General features: G+C 44.8%; 1 long non-coding RNA gene across 1 annotated transcript in view; it reads right to left on the bottom strand.

The window, feature by feature from the left end:
• LOC128340872 (uncharacterized) overlaps window positions 1-22,088 on the bottom strand; it is a 181,218-nt gene that overhangs the window by 5,404 nt on the left and 153,726 nt on the right. The window lies entirely within an intron of this gene.

Here is a 22,088-nt window from a genome sequence, read left to right as displayed (position 1 = left end):
TTCTAATCTTTGTAGGTATAGACATGTCATGGCATCTAAGTATACTTCCCAAGGCCTTCATTGTACCCTACATGCTAGCCTGCAGCATATTTTTTTACTGCTGGATCCTTTACTGTTGATGGTCGATCTTAAAAGGCAGAAGCTATCCACCACTTCAGTGTCTTCATTATCAAGTCTGAGGCTGGTTGCTGTAACTGCTTAGTCTTCTTTACATTTAGTCATCGTCCCGTTTTTTTCCACTGCACTCCTTGACATTCACTTCTAGAGCTTGCAGATCAGCCACATTCTCAGCTATCACATTCTCAGCTATCACATTCTTGCAGATCAGCCACATTCTCAGCTATCATGATGAGTAATGTCATCAGCGTAGCGCAGGTTATTGATGTTTCTTCCTACAACTTTAAAACCACGGTCATCTTCTTCCAATCCAGCTTCCCTCAGTATATGTTCATCATATAAATTGAATTAAATAAGGGGAAAGTATACATCTTACTCCATTGCTGATCTGGAACCAGTCTGTTTTACCATGTTCCATCTAGACTTTGGTTTCCTGTCCTGTGTATAGGTTTTTCACGAGAACAATGAGATGTTCTCGGATGCCCATTTTCCTAAAGATATTCCACAGTGACATGTAGTACCCTACATGAAAGGTTTATGCTGTACTTTCCCAAAAGCCCTACCTTTCCTCTTCAGATTGGAAACCCAAATAATCTAATTTGAATTTTGCCAACAAAAAGGACAAAATCCGAGGACTAATTGTACCAAATGTTTGAGTAGGAGTGTGCACGGATCGGTTCGGAGGCCATTCTAAAGGCCTCCAGACCGGTCCGGTCACGGGGTGGTTTTGGTTCGGGTGGGGAGTTTGGGGGGTTCCATCAAGGGCGGGGGGGGCTTTACTTACCCCTCCCGCGCTTTCCACACACTGCAGCTGTAATTATTCTAATAATCGCTCCTCCGTTGGCGGCTCCTCCGATGGCTCCTCCAGTTAAAAAAATGGCCGCCCCCTTGTAGTCCCGGCCCCCTGCTGCTGCCGCCCCCCTGAAACCCCCTCCCGCCCCCTTGAAGCCCCCTCCCGCCCCCTTAAATCTCGCCCCGGGCCCCAATCGATAACTTCAGAGGCGAGCGGCGGGGAGATATCCTCCCGCCCCCTTCCCTGCCGGGCTCAGGCTGCAAATGACTTTAGGAAGGCTTCTGCACGCGCAGAAGCCTTCCTAAAGTCATTTGCAGCCTGAGCCCGGCAGGGAAGGGGGCGGGAGGATATCTCCCCGCCGCCCGTTTCCCTGCCGGTCTGCAAAGGTAAAAGTACTTTTGCAAAAGTAAAAGTACTTTTGCAAAAGTACTTTTACCTTTGCAGACCGGCAGGGAAACGGGCGGCGGGGAGATATCCTCCCGCCCCCTTCCCTGCCGGGCTCAGGCTGCAAATGACTTTAGGAAGGCTTCTGCGCGTGCAGAAGCCTTCCTAAAGTCATTTGCAGCCTGAGCCCGGCAGGGAAGGGGGCGGGAGGATATCTCCCCGCCGCTCGCCTCTGAAGTTATCGATCGGGGCCCGGGGCGAGATTTAAGGGGGCGGGAGGGGGCTTCAAGGGGGCGGGAGGGGGTTTCAAGGGGGCGGCAGCAGCAGGGGGCCGGGTCTACAAGGGGGCGGCCATTTTTTTAACTGGAGGAGCCATCGGAGGAGCCGCCAACGGAGGAGCGATTATTAGAATAATTACAGCTGCAGTGTGTGGAAAGCGCGGGAGGGGTAAGTAAAGCCCCCCCCGCCCTAGATGGAACCCCCCACCCCAGTGCCGGACCGCAGCTCTGCGGTTCCGTGCACACCCCTATGTTTGAGTTGTATTTTTGTAAAATTTTACTTTTATCCCTGCTAACTGAGCAAAGAGGCACCTTTTAAAAGTGGTGATTCTCTTATATTTAACAGGGGGAGAGCAACTGGCCCTGTCCAACCCCAGCACAGCATCCCTCCAGTGGCTGTTGTTTAAGTGGCTTTGTAAATTGTGAGCCCTTTGGGGTCGGGACAATCTTATTTATGTATTATTTATTTTTCTATGTAAACTGCTTTGAAAACTTTGGTTGAAGAGTGATATATAAATATTTGTTGTAGTAGTTGTAGTAGTAGTTTAAGCTCCAGTCTGATTGACACTACATAAACGATCCAGGCAAAGTTGGCATTCTAAAATTCCACTGATTTTAACAAGAGAGTTAAACATGTGAAGGGCATAGGATTTAGCTTTTACTGTATTGCACCCTTTCTGACAGCAACATTCATAGGAACATAGAAATCTGCCTTACTCTGAGTCAGACCATAGGTCCATCTTCAACCTGTACAAGATAAAATCCAGACATCTTTTGCTTTAGAAAAGAAAAATTCGAGCCACACATTACATAAAGTATGTCATCAACATAGGCGGAACTGGGGGGGGCAGGCAGGGCACGTGCCCCGGGCGCCACTGAGGTGGGGGCACCATGCCAGTTCCTACCACCCCCACCCCATTGCCCACCTGCCCAGCCCCAGGGCCCCTCAGCCACTTGCCTCCAGCTCCGGCCTAGGATCGACAAAGAGGCCTAGGATCGGAGAAGCCTGCAAACTGCAGAGCTCTTCTCTCTCCGCCTCTCAGCTGATCGGCGGGTGGGCGGGGCTTCCAGAGAGGCCTCCTCCGAGTAGGCCTCCCTGAAGCCTGAACTCGGCAGGCCCCAAGAAAGGCAGGAAGGAGGCTGTCAGAGCTCCCTGCAGCAGACCAGACCATCCAGCACAGCTTTTGCAGGTAGGCTGTGAATTCCTTTATGTGGTTACCCCCCTATATAGGGATCTGCTTGCCATAGGGCTTTGATATGGGTGGTGGGGCGAGACTGAGAAGTCTCTGAATATTTAATTTAAAACAGACTGAAAAATGTGCTGGCTTTAAAAACAAAAACTATCTTAAAAGGCCTATAAGTGGCTTGTTTCATGTCAGAAAATTACAAAAACTTCTGGAACAAATATTTATTCATTCTTTCTTTCTTTCATTCATTCATAAATGCACTTATGTTCAAGTTGTTTTGCATCCCAGAAGGTCTGAGTGAGAACTGTGAAGCATGTGTTGTGCTTTTATTTTATTTTATTTTTCTTGTGTGTGAACTGCTCTCCAATAACTTGCAAGGAATTCAGGTTAAATCTGGCCAACATGTGAATGCAGCACCTCCATTCCAGAGGAGATGTGTGTTAAAGGGCTTTAAAAGCCTCGTGTGAAAAACCTCCTGGAATCAAACTTTACTGAATTTGTTCAGAATTCTGAGAAAACAAACATAGGCTCACCTGCATGGTTGAAAGTCTCCTTTGCTAATCTGCAGCGAGGGGGCCATTTTAATAATTAGCGTTGCTAGTGTGTTCTAGGCATTAATAGTAGCACAAATATATAGTACTCAGTGTATATCACTATATACTGTGAAGTGTGCATGTGCGTATTCAGTGAAATGTATTTCCAGGCAGCATACTTATTTTGAAATATCAGACTTAAATCCTTGGGGGCCTGGGGTGTGTGGAGGCCCTGGACTTTGAGGGGCTGGGGGCCCATTTTAAAATCTTATCTTGGCCCATTCCAACCTTGCTATGCCCCTGGCTGTCACTACACATGGGTTTCTGCACAACACCTGCACAGAAGAAACTTCCATGTAGAAAATGTGTCTCTTGTAAATTGACCCTGAATTTTCCATCCATGACTGGGATATTTGAGAGTTAGAGTCAATAATAAAAGAACAGCACACTGCTTGTGACAGGAAGGGGTGAATTACAATGATTTCTTAGCAATAGCAATAGCACTTACATTTATATACCGCTCTATAGCCGGAGCTCTCTAAGCGGTTTACAATGATTTTAGCATATTGCCCCCAACATTCTGGGTACTCATTTTACCGACCTCGGAAGGATGGAAGGCTGAGTCAACCTTGAGCCCCTGGTCAGGATCAAACTTGTAACCTTCTGGTTACAGGGCGGCAGTTTTACCACTGCGCCACCAGGGGCTCTTAGTCTGGCAGGGGCTGGTTTTGGCCCTGACAGAACTTGGCTGTCTGCTCCTGTTGCAAATGTTACCTGAGGGGCAACAAATTCCCCAGAACCATAAACCAGACGGCAGAGATGGCTGAAAGAAGCAAAATCACCTTTTATTGTTTTACCCCAAAAACCAGCGCTGGTGGCTTCCCTCTGTACCTAACGGTCTGCCAGAGAGTCGCGTGCAGCTGCCTTTGTTTTAGGTAATTATACTTTGGCATAATTACATAGCTGGGCGTCAACATTCAGCCCCGAGGGACCAATCGTTTCATTGGTTAACATCATTGTCCGTCATATTACAAATATTATAATCATTGCTGATTAGACAAACATTCCTCCAGTACAATGAAGCATTTCTACTATCTTTCTCTTCTTCTCTAGCCAGATGTCCTTGAGGTATTATTTTTGCAGACTTTTCTTTTCAGGAGATACAAGGAAAGGGGGGCCTCTTTCCACACTCTAGCCTGTCAGCAAATGTATGGCTTTACAGCTTGCAATTTGGCAAGGCAACTTACAAACCCTATTAACCATTTCTTGACCAGTGCAAACCTGAGTTCTGTCTCACACTCTTTGCGTCTGAACCATCGCCCTAAAACTTCGAGCAGTTTCTATCTCAGAAAATGGAGAATGGAACAATTACAAAGGCACTGGATTGCAAAGACACTTTCCCATTCCATGAGAACAAAGTAATTACAAAGCAGCTTTCAGAAAAGGCATTTTCCCTCATTCCACACAAATGCCTCTGTCTAGTGTGGCAAACTAATGTATCCTCCTCCCTCTTGGTGTCAAAGTAAGCACTGGTGTGGTGAATGCACATATACCTCGTCATGAGCCAACAGTCATCATAAGACAAAGGCTGGCAGGAATCATTCACTGGTTTATAGACACCACCACCACCACCACCACCACCTTCTTCTTCCCCTATTTTGCTAGTGGCTATTTGGGCAGGTGATCCTCTAGGACAAAGTCATGTTTTTTTAAAAAAAGAATGAGATGAGACAGAGAAAATGACACTTGGAATCCTCGCATAACTCCTGACTGTTGTTCTAAGTCTTTTACAGAGATGGCTCATGTTTTCAGGTTTTGATCAACAACCATGTCTAGATGGTACAGTGTTCCTTTTAACAAGGATTTCCAGATACTGTTGACTACAAGTCCCATCATTCCTGTTTGGACAGGGGCGCAATTTCAGTGTTTGTCCTAGGCGCTATTTTCCCTAGTTACGCCTCTGGTCATCAATCCTTCCATCCTGGTTTTTGTTTCCAAAATATCAGCCCTGGAGAGGGGGAACAATCATGACTGGGAGCTCAGCACAGGAGAAGAGGGGATTTAACCCTTTGTCCCCATGGAAAATTGTAGTTGCAATGGATCCTAACCTGGATCATAGTGGGTGCCATGGTTCCAGTCCTGATTGCTGCTCATCCAGCAGCTGCTATTTAGTAAACAAAAACCAAAGACTGAAGGGCTGATGACATTTTATTGATTGATTGATTGATATGATATGATTTGATTTGTATACCGCCCTTCCAAAACGTCTCAGGGCGGTTTACAACATGCATTATGTGGCATGTGGTTTGATCATCTGTATATTTAATATAATGTATAGTTTGTCCTCAAAAGACTAGCCTCAAGCTTTAAACCTCAAGCTTTATAGACTGGCTTTATGTAGAATGCGTGAATGGTTTGGGTAGATTTTTATAGACTGATTTTTATAAACCAGTTTAAATTAGGGGAAACTGATAATTTGAAAATTTAGTGAGAAGGAAATGTTATACATTCATACTGCATAAACCCTCTGTTATATGACGTGATACTTTCCATGTTATATTTTGAACACAATGGAGTTGCACATACAGTCATACCCATACTCTGACCGAAAGAAATATTTGATGGAAATCCAAGGTCTTTTGTATTACACAGCAATATTCAGGGAGAAAAGAGATCACATTATGTATGTATGGAACTGCTTAGCCTGTAGAAAGTTTCATCCCCATTCCAGAAGATATATGATTGATGAAACAGATCTTGGAAAACACATACTGATCCATAAATAAGGAGTTCTGGAGACTTATTTTTCAAAGGTTATCCTTTTTATATGACTTTTTATTACTTAGAGACCATTTAAAATAAATTTAGAAGGCTTGGAACTTCAGTTATTTATATTCTATAGAAGTTCATATTAGTTTAAGTGCACACTACCTGTGCCATAGGTGTTCCATTAGAGAGCTGCTTACTCATAAATACCTAAAACTATCTTAGATATTATGAATGGTCATTCATTTCTATGAAATATAACTCTATTTCACTTGAGAAGTAGGATGGCAACATAGGCCTAAAGAACTCCAGAATTGGGATTGGTTCCCAAACTGGATGCAGTTGTAACTCCCTGAGAGGTGAAAAAAATAGCCTGAGCTATCCAAAATGGGATAAAATGACTCCGGTTCTATGGAGTATCATATTAGTCCTTTTTGGAACTTTTCAGCCTTATGGGCACTATCCAAACCTACTGAATACTCTTTAACTTGGTCATCCAAATGGTGCTGGAGGGGCAGGATACAGATATTTTAAAATAAAATAAGATAAAATAAGCATCTGTACCTAGTATCTTTATCCTTTACTCATGGAGTGATGGGATAACCTCTCTACCTGTTGGGAGTGTATAGTCATTGGGTTTGAATGACCCAGATGGTCAGGCATGAAACGAAGGGAAGACCAGGAGGGAGCAAACACAGGAAGCTCCAGTTGAGTGAAGAGAGACAAGAAAAGTATCCATCTCAGGTGCCTGACCAAGACTTGAGAAGTAGCCTGCCTTCCAGAAGAGAAGGTTCCAAGACCCAGCATCAGCCCAGGCTTCTCATATCTAAGCCTGTTTCCCAAGTTCTCTTCAGCTCCTACTGCAGCTTCTGAGGGGTTGAAGGTGTGAGAAGACTTCATGGACATTTTTCTCTCCTGGAAGCAAAAGACTGTGTAGGATTCCTGCTCCACCATTTCCAAGAGAAGCTAGCTGTCCTCTGTTTCATCCAGTTTGTAATGTCTCCAAAGGGCAGAAGGCTGCCCTTTGTTAAATGGTGAAGAGAAGCAAAGCTAACTGCCCCGGGGGACTTCATGACTGGAGAATAGGCCTTTGTCCCCTTCCCCCAATTTTCCAGGGGATGAAATGAAATGACTAGAATCATTCTGGGCCAGTCATGTATCTCTCAGCCTAACCTACCTCACAGGGTTGTTGTGAGGATAAGCATAACCATGTACACCGCTTTGAGCTGCTTGGAGGAAAAGCGGGATATATATGTAAAAATAAAATTTTTTTAATGGAGCTCAGTCACTTTATTGTGTTCAATAGGACATACATTCGGATGTCATAGGGGCAAAAATCAAAGGTTAGGGTTAGGAAGTCAGCTTTACGAGGGTTAGGAAGTCAGCTTTACGAGGTCTTGCACAGAAAGTTTGGGTTTTCTCTACAGCCTTTTTTTTTTTTTTGCCACAGAAGCATCTGAATTCACCCCCTATTTAAAGTAATGGAGCCATGGAGCAAGGGTAGTCAGCAGTTCTACTCTGCTCAGATTGTCATTGCTGGAAAGAATTCAGGAGCTTGCAAAGGTTCTCTCATATTGGCTTTATTGAGATCCCGCAATTCATTTCCAAGGTTGGTTCACGGGGTCTTCATCAGCTTCCTTTCTATTTCCCAGTACTGATCAACCATCACACACTACGTTATTCTATGTTGTCCCAGAATATATATTCAGTGGATTTCTGTGTGAGTTTAAGGAGGTGTTCCTGTTAGCAGGAGTAGGACGTTCATTTGAAATCAGCTTTTCAGTAGTGATATCTAATTGCCACATATCCTAGTTATCTTATTCTCTCTCTCATGACATTATTAGATAGCGAGGCTGCCTGGAGCCACCTAATGGCACAGCAGGGAAATGACTTTACTAGCAAGCAAGAGGTTGCCAATTCAAATCCCTGCTGGTATGTTTCCCAGACTATGGGAAACACCTATATTGGGCAGCAGCAATATAGGAAGGTCCTGAAAGGCATAATCTCATACTATGTGGGAGATGGTAATGGTAAATCCCTCCTGTATTCTACTGAAGACAGCTCTGTGATTGCCAGGAGACACCGACTTGACAACACACTTTACTTTAGGCTGCCTGGAATAATGTTTCGAAACAAATGATCATCTCCCATGGTACTTATATTTGTCAGCATCACACACTTATACAAAATTTACAAGAAGTGAGAACAGTCTCTCTATCTGTGAAGATGTTCAGATTTGCCTACCTGGGTGCCTACCTGTAATGTCTATAACTTTTATTTCTATTTACAGCTAGTTAGAAAGCTAGGCTGCTAAGCTATTTGTTAAGGTGTGCCAGTATGTCCTTTTTAATTGGCTATAAAGCAGGTCTCCTTTGTCCTATATGTCTGGAGTTTGGCGTGCCTCATTCCATGGAGAGGTCCTGGAAGGCCCACAATTTTTATGCTGATGTTACAAAACAGTGAAGCTTGAGGGAGAATAAATTCATCTTATTTTCACATTAAAACCAACAGGAACGAATGAATGAGCCAATGAAGCGGGCAACCTTCATGTTTTTTTTTTAAAAAAAACCTTAACAAATGAATGCCAACATGAATTAAACTTTTAGCATCAAAACCAAATAAAGAACCAAATGAAGAAACGAATCAACGTTTTTCTTATACAATCCTAGAAGGAAAGTATTTTTCACCACAAGCTATTTGCTGTTAGATTGGACAGCAGGGGTCAAAGGAGTGATGAGAACTATAACCAGGCGGTTCAGAAATCAGATGCTCTTTAGTGTCCAGAAGAAGCTGTAAATCACCCCTCTTTTTAGACTCCCTGAAAAGGAAAATAGTCAATTTCTTGGTGAATGCATTTTATTTGTTTGTTTTATGGATTTATATACTACCTCGACCCATGTCTCTAGGCAGTTTACATCCTAGAAAAGGAATATTAATAGTATCATCATGGTTGGAGCCAGCACCTGGCAAGATTGGGGAGCTATCTGAAAACCCTGAATGTTTGAAAGGCCTACTTTGCCAAGCCCTAGATGTGGTACTCGAAAGACCAGTGGGGAAGCTGAATGAAGGATTTTAGAACTGTTGTGCTTTTGCTAAGTCATGTGCAGATGTCTTGCCTTGGAAAGATGGAGGAGCCCACTTCAGGCACCTTTTTCAAAGGTACACACACACACACACACACACACACACACACACACACACACACACACCTAGGGCCAACACTGGGGGAGGAGGGTACTTTTTGAAACAACGCCACTATAATGAATTTCAACGTTGCCAGAAATAAAGAGCAGGTCGTAAAAGTGATGATGACATCCTATGTGAAGAAGTCTCAAATGGACAGGGACAGGAACTGTGATTTCAACTGTGTGACAATCACACAGAAACCCAAAATCCATCTTTGCAACTTCTTGACCTTTAATTCCATAGTGTGCCTGTTAAGACCTGGGTGCCAATAAGCAAGAAAACACAAGGAACAGCTTTTCATCCTTTTCATTCACATGCTGATAACAACAAGGGCAAAAATTCTTATTTCCAGAAAACTAGCCTGTATCAAAATAGTTACTAGACTAGCCTCTATCAAAATAGTTAGTTGAGCTCAATCTGTTATCTGCATTATAAAAAGCAGCCACAATTTTACAGCCTCTTTTTTTTTGACATTTTAGGTTCAGAACTGAAATAACTATTGAGAACTGCTTATAATTCATCCCAAACCTCTTTACATTACTTGAATATTAGAAAATGCATTTACTAGCTGCACTGAATATTTATTAATGTGCTTGTTTATAATCTTGCCTGTTGCATTTTCTATTTCTTGGAAGGAAAGGTGCATACATATTAATTTATTGCTTATTAAGTGGACTCGGCCAAAATTCTGCATAAGACTACTGGTTTATTGCTTAAATAAGTACAATATCCCCCCAGAGTATCTTCCTAGAATTGTTAAGTTGGTAATATTCTGTCTATACATATAACTGCCTTGTCCAAGAGATGTCAAGTGGAATGCTCACTTGAATTATTGGAGGCAAAGAGGAGGGATGGGAAAGGGCTTGGAGGCCAGGAGTGGGGTGGATTGATGTGTAGGAGACAAGTCAGTAGGTCAGCAAGATTTATATTCCTCGGCAGAAGAACTTTTGGGCTGTAATGCTCATTTCACACTGGAAGCGAGCATTACAAAATGTGTCAGGTTCCTTCTGCTTCACTCACTCCATTTTGAAAAAGAGGACCCCACACTACTTACCACTCCGTTCTCCACCCCTACGTTGTACTACCTCTGCTGCTACTGGTGGTGGGTTATCCACTAACAGAGGCAGGTGAAGCAGGCAGCTGGAATCAGTGGGCTGTTAGGTTAGAAGAAGCTAACCTGGTGCTGCCACCTAAGATGGCCACCTCACTACATCACATTAGCACATAATTCGAAGTCATATGCTGTGCAGGCCTAATTGACAGTAGCCCATGCAACTTTATTGTGATCAGTGTGTGTGTGTGTGTGTGTGTGTGTGTGTGTGTGTGTGTGTGTGTGTGATTTTAGGTTTGGAATTATATGGTTATGGAAAAAGGACTTGGTAGAATAATTTGGATCTTTCAAAGGAACTGATATGTTGCTGGCCCAGTGAGAGTTATTGAGATCTTCAATAATAATCATCAGTTGGATGTCATCTTTGTGTGCATTTGATATAAGGGACCCTACCCTGTTACTTGGTTCAAAAACTTTGCACATGCCCATGCTACAATAAACCTTCCTACCTACTCTGCTTTTCAGCCTAGACATGCTGTGAAATATTTTCCTCTTCATTTGCTGTTGTGCAGTTTCATGTATGCAGCACACGTACTGGTATGTACATTGCTGTGGGTTGCTCCGGTAAGGGGTGCACCTAGATAATTTTGGTGCCCAGACCTGAAGGATTTCAGAGGACCCACCACCACCACAACGAGCCCCCCCCATGAGGCCCCCTAATTTTTTTCCAAGCAAACCTCTCTCTTGAGGGGCCTCCTGGGGGGCTTCTGTCCTGTCCTGGGGGGCTTCCTGCTGCCCCACTGCTGCCTGTGCCTGCCATGCCACTCCTTGTCATTTTTGCCACCACCATGTGTGTGGCCAGGGGGTGAGCCAAGCAGGCTTGGCCTCCCCTCCGGTGTTGATGGCAGCCAATGGCGGGCACAGCAGCTGTTGGGCCTGACCGTCTGGGCCTTGAGCCTGCCTGCACAGTGAGAGTATTGAGTATTGCAACCCCATGATGTTGGGGCAGGGCAGTGGCTGGTGCAGGCAGTGGCGGGGGGCAGGAGGCCCCCCAGGACATTTGGAGGCCCTCCCGGACTCAGGAGGTCACAGACTGCGGCTCCAGGGCCTGGGGGTTAGAGTGCCTTTGGCTCTGATGTCACACACCAGTAGAATCAGTCCAGCACAGATGGACCTTGCTCAGATATGGCAAGTGTGCATTCCCCAGCCCAAGTCCTCAGAAACCAAAAGGAAACTGTTTCTTTTTCCCTGCTGTTGGCCCCCACATCACACCAAGCCAAATGTCACCCACAGGGGACCTCTCATTGCCAACCTCCCATTGCCAAAATCTCAGAATTAAACCACATGTGACACTAGAAGGATCCTTGGAGCTTCTGCCTTTTATTCAACATTAGAATAGCACCTTTGGGGTATTGGGATTGGAATCCTGGTGTGTGGGGAGGGGGTATTCTGAGGTATTCCTGGGGGTTATTTCCATTGGGCTTCCCACAGCAGCCCAAAAACCTAGATAGGAGTGAGGTTGTTGTCATCTTGTCCCCTCAGCCCTTGCTGCCATTTAGAGCTGCTGTTGAGAAGAAGAGATAGCAGCCATGAGTCACTCTTACATCTGTGATGCAGTGGAGGAGATCCACCATCCCCTGCGACTGTCATCTGCAGTCAGGATCTTCCTTAGCCATTTTCATTGGGTTATTCTGCTTTACGAACCAGCAGCAGCACAGTCAGAAGCCTGATTTTTTTTTAATTGGCATGTAATCTGCCTTGAGAAGTATAGAAATAATAATTAACCCTTTCCTTTACCCTCATACCATGGTTCCAGTTGACATTGTTTCCTGAAGCTGGTGTTAGCATTGCAAGGGAAGTTCCTCTTGGTGCCAAGAGCAGCTTCTCATTTGAGGCCAACAGCATATTCCAAGGGAGTTGGTTTTAATCAGGACTGTGGTTGAGGGGAAATGGTGAGATGTCCTGCTCTGTGTGCTAGGGTCCCAATCCTGATCCTCCCAAAATTGCTCTTTCAATTGAAATTTTAGAAGTCAGAAGCTCAGATGATGTTTCTAGTGTCACATGTGATTCATCCCTCAAGCATGCAGGTGATTGATGAAGCCACTGGTGGGCTTCTATCCATGGCTGTTGGGCTGCATTTTTCCTAGAGGGCTACAAATTGTCCTCTCCAGGCCCCTTCTAGTGCATTCAACCTCAGGCAATGGAGTCAGGAAGTGCTTTCCATATAGAATTGCCATAAAGGTTCATGGTTTGAAATCTTCTCTCAGCATGCTGACCGGGGGAGAACACACAATATATATGAATGTTAGCTGGCATCGAGACTAAATAATTCAATAATGCTACTACATTTCAGTAGGACTTCCTCTACTAAACTTAATCAGGATGTCAGCTACTATCCTATTTTCAAACCTTCAGGTTTATAAGCATCCATTTGTAAACGCCTCCATGATGTGTTTAGATTTACTTCTTAATGTGTTAAAATGTGACAGTGCATCACTTATTTGACAGTGCTACCAACCTGCAAAAATGTAATCTCAGTGCATTTCTTGGGGGAAAAAATGTTGTTCATTTCATTTGGGTTCTTATTTAGTAAGTCATGAGAAATGTCAAGTGGATTTGCTTGAGGAATACCTCTGGGGATTTTGCTTGTGAAACTGTCAGCCCTGAATCAGAGATGTGGCCAGGTATGGATGTGAGCTGTTCCAATCAGCTACATTTTATGGGTAAGAAAATGAAGAATATCTCTGCAAATTAAAAAGCACACCAAGACACAGATACACACACCCATGATTGCCCAAAGTGGGATATATTATGAAAGTATCGTGAGTGGGCTTTAGAAGGCAATTCACAGCAGCATTTATGTGTGAACTATTTCTTTGTGGGTATTTCCCATATTGCTCTGGTAATACCATGGACACCGGGAAGGAGGCACAAAGGGGAAAAGGGATTTAATGTGTGCAAAAGCCATTACAGATCCTAAACTATAACTTGGTTACAGTTGGGAATGTGGATTAAAGGGATAAGACAGAGTAGTCAGTAGTTGCCTGACCTCCAGCCCATTCAAAAGCCAGCATTCTCAGATGCCATAGAATGAATTCTATGCAAATGAAGAATCTCTCACTACACAATGGGCTCATATCTGTTTCCAGACAAATAAATGATGTTTAGGCAACATACGGAAAGGACTTTATAACTTGGGACTGCAGTGGCTGATAGTGGCTAATAACAACATGTGCTAGTTGATCAACCCATAGAGTGGAAACTTCAATGCCCTCCTTGAATGCTTCTATCCATACAAGAGAAACTTCCTCTGTAGGAATAACTTCTGAAATGTTGGGAAGATAATTGTTATTCAGATGTATCCATTACAAGGAATAAGGAAAAGAATACAAAGGCATACAAAATAAAATCCTCTACAAAAAACATTCTTCTAAATATTTTTGAAATGACCCCCCTCCCCCATCTTTTCTCCATTATTCACTATTATTCTTTGCATAGCCTACTGTTTTTCAATGATTGGTTTGAATTGTTTTGTAAGCTTTCAATTATTAAAGCTAATGGTCCTATCATCTATCATTGTCTAATAAGGATTGCCTCCAAGGAATTGTTGGCAAAAGATGGCTATCACAGCATTGAGCTATTGCAGTTGTTTCAGTACCAATTTTGTATAGAAAAATAGGTCCCATTCATCCAAAAAGGGTTTTGTGTGTTTTTTTTAATTAAAGGTTCAGTATTTCTTCTTTTTCCATTATATCATGTAAAACATGGTGCCTTGCCATGATTGCCTCTTCCATTAAGCTATTTCAGTCCTACAGGCAGCTCACTTCAAATGCCATAGCTACATGTATTTGTATTGGCACACACCCCTCTCTCAGGAATGATGAAGACCAATCAAGGCTGAGTAATATGTTTGGTATTATTAATTATACTGGGACATCTTCCTAAATTGAGGTTGCTGTGCCATTATTGACAAAGATGAATGCATATATTTGAAGACTTGTGTCAGCCACGGGCAGCCAGATAACTTGGTCTACAGATGCTCTGCGCTGAAAAGACGTATCTCTAGTTCCCGAGACAAGGAAAGGAAACTCAGAGCCAGCACTTAGAAAGCTAAATACTTGCTCAGTAAAAAGTAGGCCAGTTAAGCAAATCTCCTGCTATTTTCTTATTTTGCATAATTTGTTCTATTTTTGCTAGTCATTGGAAAGCCAGCATGGTGTAGTGGTTAGAGTGTTGGACTAGGAGACCTGAGTTCAACTCCCCTCAGCCATGAAACTCACAGTGGCGGGGAGGTGTGGGTCAGTCACTTCTCTCTCAACCTATCCTATCTCACAGGGCTGTTATTAGGATAAATATAGCCACATACACCACTCTGGGCTCCTTGGAGGAAGAGCGAAATGTAGATGTAAAAATAAACAAACCATACAGGGTCCAGAAATTCCATGCTATGACCACTGGGAATCCACTGGGGTGGGAATCAAACCCACCCCTTCTTCCTTCCTGACCATGACTTTGGGGGTTTCACCAGGCGTCCATACTTTTACACTTTTCTTTGCAGACTAGAAACTGGGTGGGCAGTCGGAGAGAAGCCTCAAAAAGTGGCTATCCCCTACTTATAAAGGGGCTCTCTGAAAACCATCTGTGTCAAAATGGGGTCTTGCTTCCCACCCCTGCCTCTCTGCCAGTTTCTATGTCCTCTTCAGAAGCCAGCCATCTTATCTTTCTGTATAGGAAGGGATAACTAACAAATCTGAGGGCTCACAAACAAGCCTGCCTGCTGCCTGCCCAACCCCTTTGTATTCAAAGGGGAATGTACTCCTCAGAAATGTCCTCTGTTCCTGTTGCTTTTTGTGCCGGCAATGGAATCATGGGCCACTGTTCTGAGGAATGACCCAAATGTGCATGGAACTGAAGTAGGACAAGTCACATCTAAGCTGGTGACGACACTGTATTATTTTTGAAGAACCCATTGCACTTTGTGAGCTGAGATAATTTGCTGCTGTAGCTAGCCTTAAAGGGTATTTGGATAAACCAGAGCTTATTACCTTCAAGTTCATCTCTGAAGCTAAAAAAGAATTCCGAGACCAGTTTTACGTTGAAAGCAACGGACACTGGTGGTATTTATTTGGGGGTCCAGAGTACAACTAAGCTTCAAGATTTGAAGGCAAAAACTTTGAATCCTTTACATATGAAATTAAGGAGGATTTGCAGATTTGAAATGGCTACATATTCTCTCTTATAGGATGAATAGCAGCAATTAAAATGACAGTGCTCCCTAAGGTGCTATATCCATTCCATAGCTTGCTTACTGATATTCCACTGATGCAGTTACATGCCTGGAAGAAGATTCTGGACAGATTTCTTTGACAACGTAAGTAGCTGAGTATTAATTCTACAGACACTAGATACTATGTACAGGTCAGTCAAGCAGTGTGAGCTAGATGGTTTTTATATACTTTGTTGCCCGGTTAAACTACTTTATTAGTTTAGTTAGAGCTCCAAAAATCAAACATTGTGTGAAGAAGTAAAATATGACTGCCACACCATCCATAAAATGTGGGGGCTTTTTAATTTTTTAATCATCCAAAGATAGACCTTTTGTAGTACAATATTTTTACATCACTGACCTTGACCGTGAGGAATAAATGGAAACAGACATTAACTCCATGAAGCTTTTCTCACGACCAGTGAGAAGAGCTTCTGTTGGGTCTGCGGGGAGAGCGGGCTTAGCCCCCTCTCCTTGCAGATAATTAAGCTCGTAGCCTTGAACAGCTGGATTGGCCAACCACACAACTGCCAGCTCCGTCATGGAGCCGGCAGGGGCTGTGGGGATCGGGGTCCGTGCAGCCCCCAGAAGTCCCAGGATGCCCCACATGAGCATGTGGGGCACCCTGGAGTGACCCCCGAGCCCGGAAGGCTGCTTGCAGCCTCCTGGCCAAAGATCTACTTGTGTCGCTGTGCACCGCGGCAACAAACAAGCAACAAAATGAGGTTAACAGAGCACTTGCTCTGTTAACCTCATTTAGGGGGAGGGTGTTTTAGGTGGGCTAGCTGCCTTGGGAGCACCAGGCTCGCCTGTGAGCCTGGTGGTTCCCATGATCAACGGAAAGCGGGCTTAACCCGCTTTCCATTGATCATGGGAATAGCCTCCATGTGTCTCTTTTCATGCTTCCCTTATCCATCATAGCAACTTTGGTAAGGGATTAATATATACTCATTAAGCATTAATTTAGGGTCAGTTTTGACCCTAGATGCAAAAGAAAATATATAGGTATATCAATATTTTGGATAATGGGCAAATCCTGTCTATGTCTGTCTTGGATCCTATCTTGGATCCACTAAGATTCCAAGAAGCCTTGGAGGGATTGAATGCTAGCTTTGCTGGTGATCTGTTGATGCCCTGGTGTGAGAATTGGAACAACTTGCTCACCAGGACAGTAGACACGATTGCTCCCAAGCGTCCCCTCCGACCCGCTTCAAATTTGGCCCCTTGGTATACAGAAGATCTACGGGGGCTGAAGCGGCAAGGTAGGCAACTGGAGTGCAAGTGGAGGAAGACTTGACTCAAATCTGACAGATTGCGACACAGAGCACATTTAAAGATCTGTGCTCAGGCAATATGTGCGGCAAAGAGGTGGTTCTTTTCTGCCTGTATTGCCTTTGCGAATTCACGTCCAGTGGAGTTGTTCAGGGTTGTGAGGGGATTAGTATCTGCCCCCCCTCCCTTGAACCAGAATTTGGAGTCATCAGTTACCCGCTGTGATGTGTTTAAAGAGTTTTTCGCAGATAAAATCTCTCGGATTCGGGCTGACCTAGATGGAGACTCCACAATTAAGCTGATGTCTGAATTCCCACAGGAGAGGAGTGATCTCGGCACCCATCTCTGTGTTAACTCAGGCTGGAGAGGAGACACATGGGCCTGGGGCCTGGACTAACAGCACGTTGGCACCATTAACCCAGGCGAAAGTCCAGGCTAAAATGCTGGGCTTAGCTGCACTGCCCACAGGAATCAGGTTGGATCCTGGCGGTTCTCAAACACAGCCTTACCCAGTCTAGGCTTCCATAGCCTGGGTTAGGCTGAGCGTGAGAACAGCATCACTGGCTGACATCTAGACTAACAAAGAGCTTGTGCTGTAACACCCCACTGGTGCTACAGGGGAGGGGCAGGATGTGATTTATAAAAACATAGGCCACATTCAGACATAATGCCAAACCAGAGTTTAATGTGGTCAAGGTTAGAACTCCAGTATGCCTGAACATGTGAAACTGCGGTTACAGGCTGAAAGCAACCTTTGGTTTGCCTCACCAAACTCCAAATTGAAGCTTCCGTTATCTCTAAGGTTCACTGCCAACACCTGAGCTTTTGCCACTGAAGTGTTACGTTTGATGCCGAATGTGGCCATAACAGCGGTTTCATGCCAGTTTTCAAACCACAATCATAGAGGCGGTGGTGCAGACCCACCAGAGGATGTGGCTGCTCCAAGCCTTGCTGGCAGCCTTGGATAAGCATCCCCCCATCAGCTATGCAGTTAGGGGTTGCTAGGCTGTAGGGTCTCCTACATCCCAGACTTGTCAGCCTGTCAAGCTGCACAGTCGCTCAAGCGAAGATCCCCTCTTCCCACTCTGTCCCTTGCTCCCCGCACCTGGCACGCAGTAGGGAAAGGGCACGTGATGACAGGATGGGCACTAAGTACTTTGCTCCCTGAGAAGGGAGCAATAGTGATGTATGTTCAGAAGCACAAACACTCCGAGCAGCAACATAAGCAGGGCACTCCAGCACGGTGCTGGGAGGGGAGCAAATGGCTGTGTGGGGTGTGTGTATGTGAGAGAGAGAGAAACCCAGGGTCACATATAAAAGGCAGACCCAAGCAGGGAACCTGGTGCAGCAAAGTTCTATTTTTTCCACATAAAAAGGGGGAAGGGCCCAGCCTCTTCCCCTTGGGGGTTATTGTTCCCTAGGCTTACTCATGAGAAGAACCATCAGTGATAACTAATTTAAAATGCACAAGATAGTACTCTAGTTGTATTAGGTGGTAATCTCGGCACATGCTGCCACACTATCCCATTATTCCACGGACCACTCTCTCATGGGAGTGGCAACCTAAGGGAACTCGATACCGAACCAGAATGCTCCATACAGCATATCCGCAGGGACACTGGTACTTGGGCAAGTGCTGTCCTGGTCTCAGTGACTGCCACCACACTGCTGTAAAACCCTGCAGCCTGCCATCCCACCTGCCCATGTGGAGATGTGCACCCTTGCCCATGGCACCGAAGGGTGAGCTCACTTTCCCCTTGGGGTTGCAGGAAGCCTGGACAGTCCTCTCCTGGGAATCCCCACATTGGGAGATCTGCTTATGGTGCAACACCGGACCAACCAAGCCCGGGAACTTTGAACGGGTTTGAAGGTCTGTGCCTGTACCCAGTGTCTCCCCTGTCCATGAAAACAGCTGTGGGGGCGGGGGCTATGGGAAGGGTTCATAAGGTAGTCCTCAGCAGGGATCCCCAAGCAGCCAAGTTCTATTCATTTCACTGAAAGTTTGGGGAAGGGGGACCCGGCTCCTTCCCCTTTGGGAGGGGGGGGTTCCTGTTCCCCTGGCTTATTCATGATCAAGACTGGTCACCAGGATCAGTATGGGCAAGCCAAGACCCTTCTTCAATGATACGGCCACCTGACCAGGGCTGCACTGCCCAAGCATGAGAGCGAAAGGCCATGGGGACAGCCCCACACAACTCATGAGAAGGACCATCAGAGGGAAGCAGAGAGAATTGCCAAGCAAATTAAGACATGATGCCCAATGGCAAAACATTCTCTTCTCCCACTGACACCTACCTTACAAGAGTGTCAGCCCACGGGGGCTCAAAAGAGAGCAAGGTTTCTGTGTTCAGGGGAACCACAGGGAGGGGTACCCTGGAGACTGCTTTCCTTTTCTTGGGGACTGTGGGCATGTTGCTGAGAAACCATGCCCCCTGCCAGCCAGACCATGTGTACATGTGCACCCTTGGCATCACCCTGGAATGGCCACCCTGCTGTGTTGGGGTTGCCAGAGAATGGGAGCTACCCTCTCCCACAATTCACTGTGCCTGCAGATCTGCATACAGCATGACTCTGGATCTGGACCTTGGATTCTGAATGGGTTTAAAGGTCTATCCCATTGTCTCCACCTTCCCTCCATTCACACAACTGGGCCAGGTCACATGGAGCAGCTAGATTTCCTCTGGGTGCAGCAAGGTTTCAGGAGGATTTGTGGTGGGTGAAGGTTGCAGATAATATTTTCTAATTTTTACCATTGAGAGTTGGGGGCCTCACATAAGCAGGGCACCCATGCATTGGTGCCCTGCCCAATACATCGAACCAGTATGTACTGAACCAGGTATTGTTACTACTTTTGTTACTACTGGCTCAAACCTTTACCTTTCTTTTTTGGTTTAAGAGTATCTTCATGACTTTACATAAGAACAGCTCTGCTGGATCCGGCTCAAGTCAAGATCTACCGAGTCCAGCATCCGGTTTCACCCAGTGGCCCACCAAATGCCTCCAAGAAGTCCACAGGCAGACGGTGAGAGCTTGCCCTCTCTCCTGCTGTTGCTCCCCTGCAACTGGTATTTAGCCACATCTTGACTGTGAGGCTGGATGTGGCCTATCAAGGTGAGGATAAGAGCTTACAGGAGCTTGGTCCACCACCCCTTTCCTTTTCTTTATATTAGGTTACATTTCTCCTATTGATTTTGTTTCCCCTTCTTTCCTCCCCTTTTTATATTTGCTGATATTGATGAGATATGTTTCTGTTTTTATTGTTATTTCTTACTTTGAAAAATAAAAGTGAATAGGTTTTTAGAAGGCTTTGATGCAGAAGAGTGAAAAAAAGCAGCACAAAACAGGTACAGTCTGCTGTGGAGCATAAAAGGGCGGCGGGCCTTGCTCCTGCACACTCAGGACCTGTCCACACCATGCATTAAAAATGCATTAATAGTCATTTCTCTCTTCTGAGAAACCTGGGCATTGTAGTTCTTTGAAAAGAGGTGAAGTGTGCCACCGAGTTGGTGTCAACTCCTGGCAACCACAGAGCCCTATGGTTGTCTTTAGTAGAATACAGGAGGGATTTGCCATTGCTTCCTCCTGCACAGTGTGAGATGATGCCTTTCAGCATCTTCCTATATCGCTCCTGCCCGATATAGGTGTTTCCTATAGTCTGGGAAACATACCAGTGGGGATTCGAACCGGCGACCTCTGACTTGCTATTCAAGCCATTTCCCTGCTGTGCCATTAGGTGGCTTATATGTGAAAAGAGGTAGGGATCTCTAAAAGAGAACTCTCAGTACTACAGTTATTCTGAACGTATTGTGAAATCAGTGCTTCATAATCATTCTGTTCGCAGGAACATAGGAAGATGCCTTATACTGATTCAAACCATTGGTCCATCTAGCTCAGTATTGTCTACACAGACTGACAGAGACTTCTCCAAGGTTGAAGGCAGGAGTCTCTCTCAGCCCTATCTTGGAGAAGCCAGTGAGGGAACCTTCAAGCATGCAGGTGCTCTACCCAGAGCGGCTCCATTCCTTAAGGGGAATATCTTCAGTGCTCACACATGTAGTCTCCCATTCAAATGCAAACCAGGAAGGGAGGACCCTGCTTTGCAAAAGGGACAATTCATGCTTGGTACCACAAGACCAGCTCTTCCCCTCTTGCAGCAAAAATCACAAGCAGCATCCTATGGCATAGGAAAGACCAGCAACCTTTTCTTCTGGTGTTCTTCTTGAGCATGCCACAATATGTTAAGCTCACACTCTTTATTGTATTTGATGGCTCCCACATCTCCCCTCTGGAGCTCAGTAGCCTCAATTAGCTAGAATAGCCAGGATTTTGTGGGGAAGCCCTGACAGTAGAATGGCGGGGGGTGGGGGGGCAAAGAACTATGCAGGTGTGTAGTACAAATATGGTCTTGAGGACTGGAGTGAACAGAATAGGCACTGGCTCCTTGTCTGCCTATTTTAAAAGTGCACAGTATGTTCAGTGAATGCAGCTATGATGCATTCAGTACCTTCCACTGAAGGACCAAGGAAAGCAGTCAAGGTCATATTCAAGGTAAGGTAAAGTTTCCGCAGTGATACCTTACCTCTGAAATCCCTCTATTAAAATATGGCTCTTTTTATTTTTCTTTACAAAACAGAAATACGAATGAAGAGTGGTCTGAGCTGTAGCCCACTTTCTTACAATCTAACTGACAACTTCCCATGCTCTTTATTCTCAGCACCATAAAATTATGCAAATCATAGAATAAAGCTTTAGGAGACCCACTGAGACTCTGTATGAGACTTTTACCTTTCATTTACCAGATTACACTGTAGTGGTTCTGGTTCTCTTTAAGCCGTCACACTCCAAATATAATTATAATATAACATTTCAGTCATGCTCAGAACATTTATCCAAATTCCCAAACGCCAGCGCACACAGCCTCATCCCTTTGAGGTATGAAATAGTCTTTATATATTGATACAGTCAGAAACAGTAACACTGTGGGGAGTGATAAGCAACCATTGGGCCCAGAGAGGAAAGAATTATTTTAGTTTTTACCTAGCCATGCCAGAGAAATTAAAGACTTTCTAAAGGAGGATTGAAAATGAGGCTCTCCAGTTGTTTACAAGTTTTGAGGACCCACTCGGGGAAGAACAGGGCATACCATTTGAAAATAAAATAAAAGAAAACAGCAGACAATCCAGGAAACTGGTAAACAGCAATGATCTTCTTTCCTCAAATACAGGGCCATCCCAATATGTCTTCTGAACAGTAAA

This window comes from Hemicordylus capensis, chromosome 1 (assembly GCF_027244095.1).
Source record: "Hemicordylus capensis ecotype Gifberg chromosome 1, rHemCap1.1.pri, whole genome shotgun sequence".
Taxonomy (NCBI): Eukaryota; Metazoa; Chordata; class Lepidosauria; order Squamata; family Cordylidae; genus Hemicordylus; species Hemicordylus capensis.
Note: the sequence above shows the minus strand (reverse complement) of the source record. Positions and strands in the feature narration are given on the sequence as shown.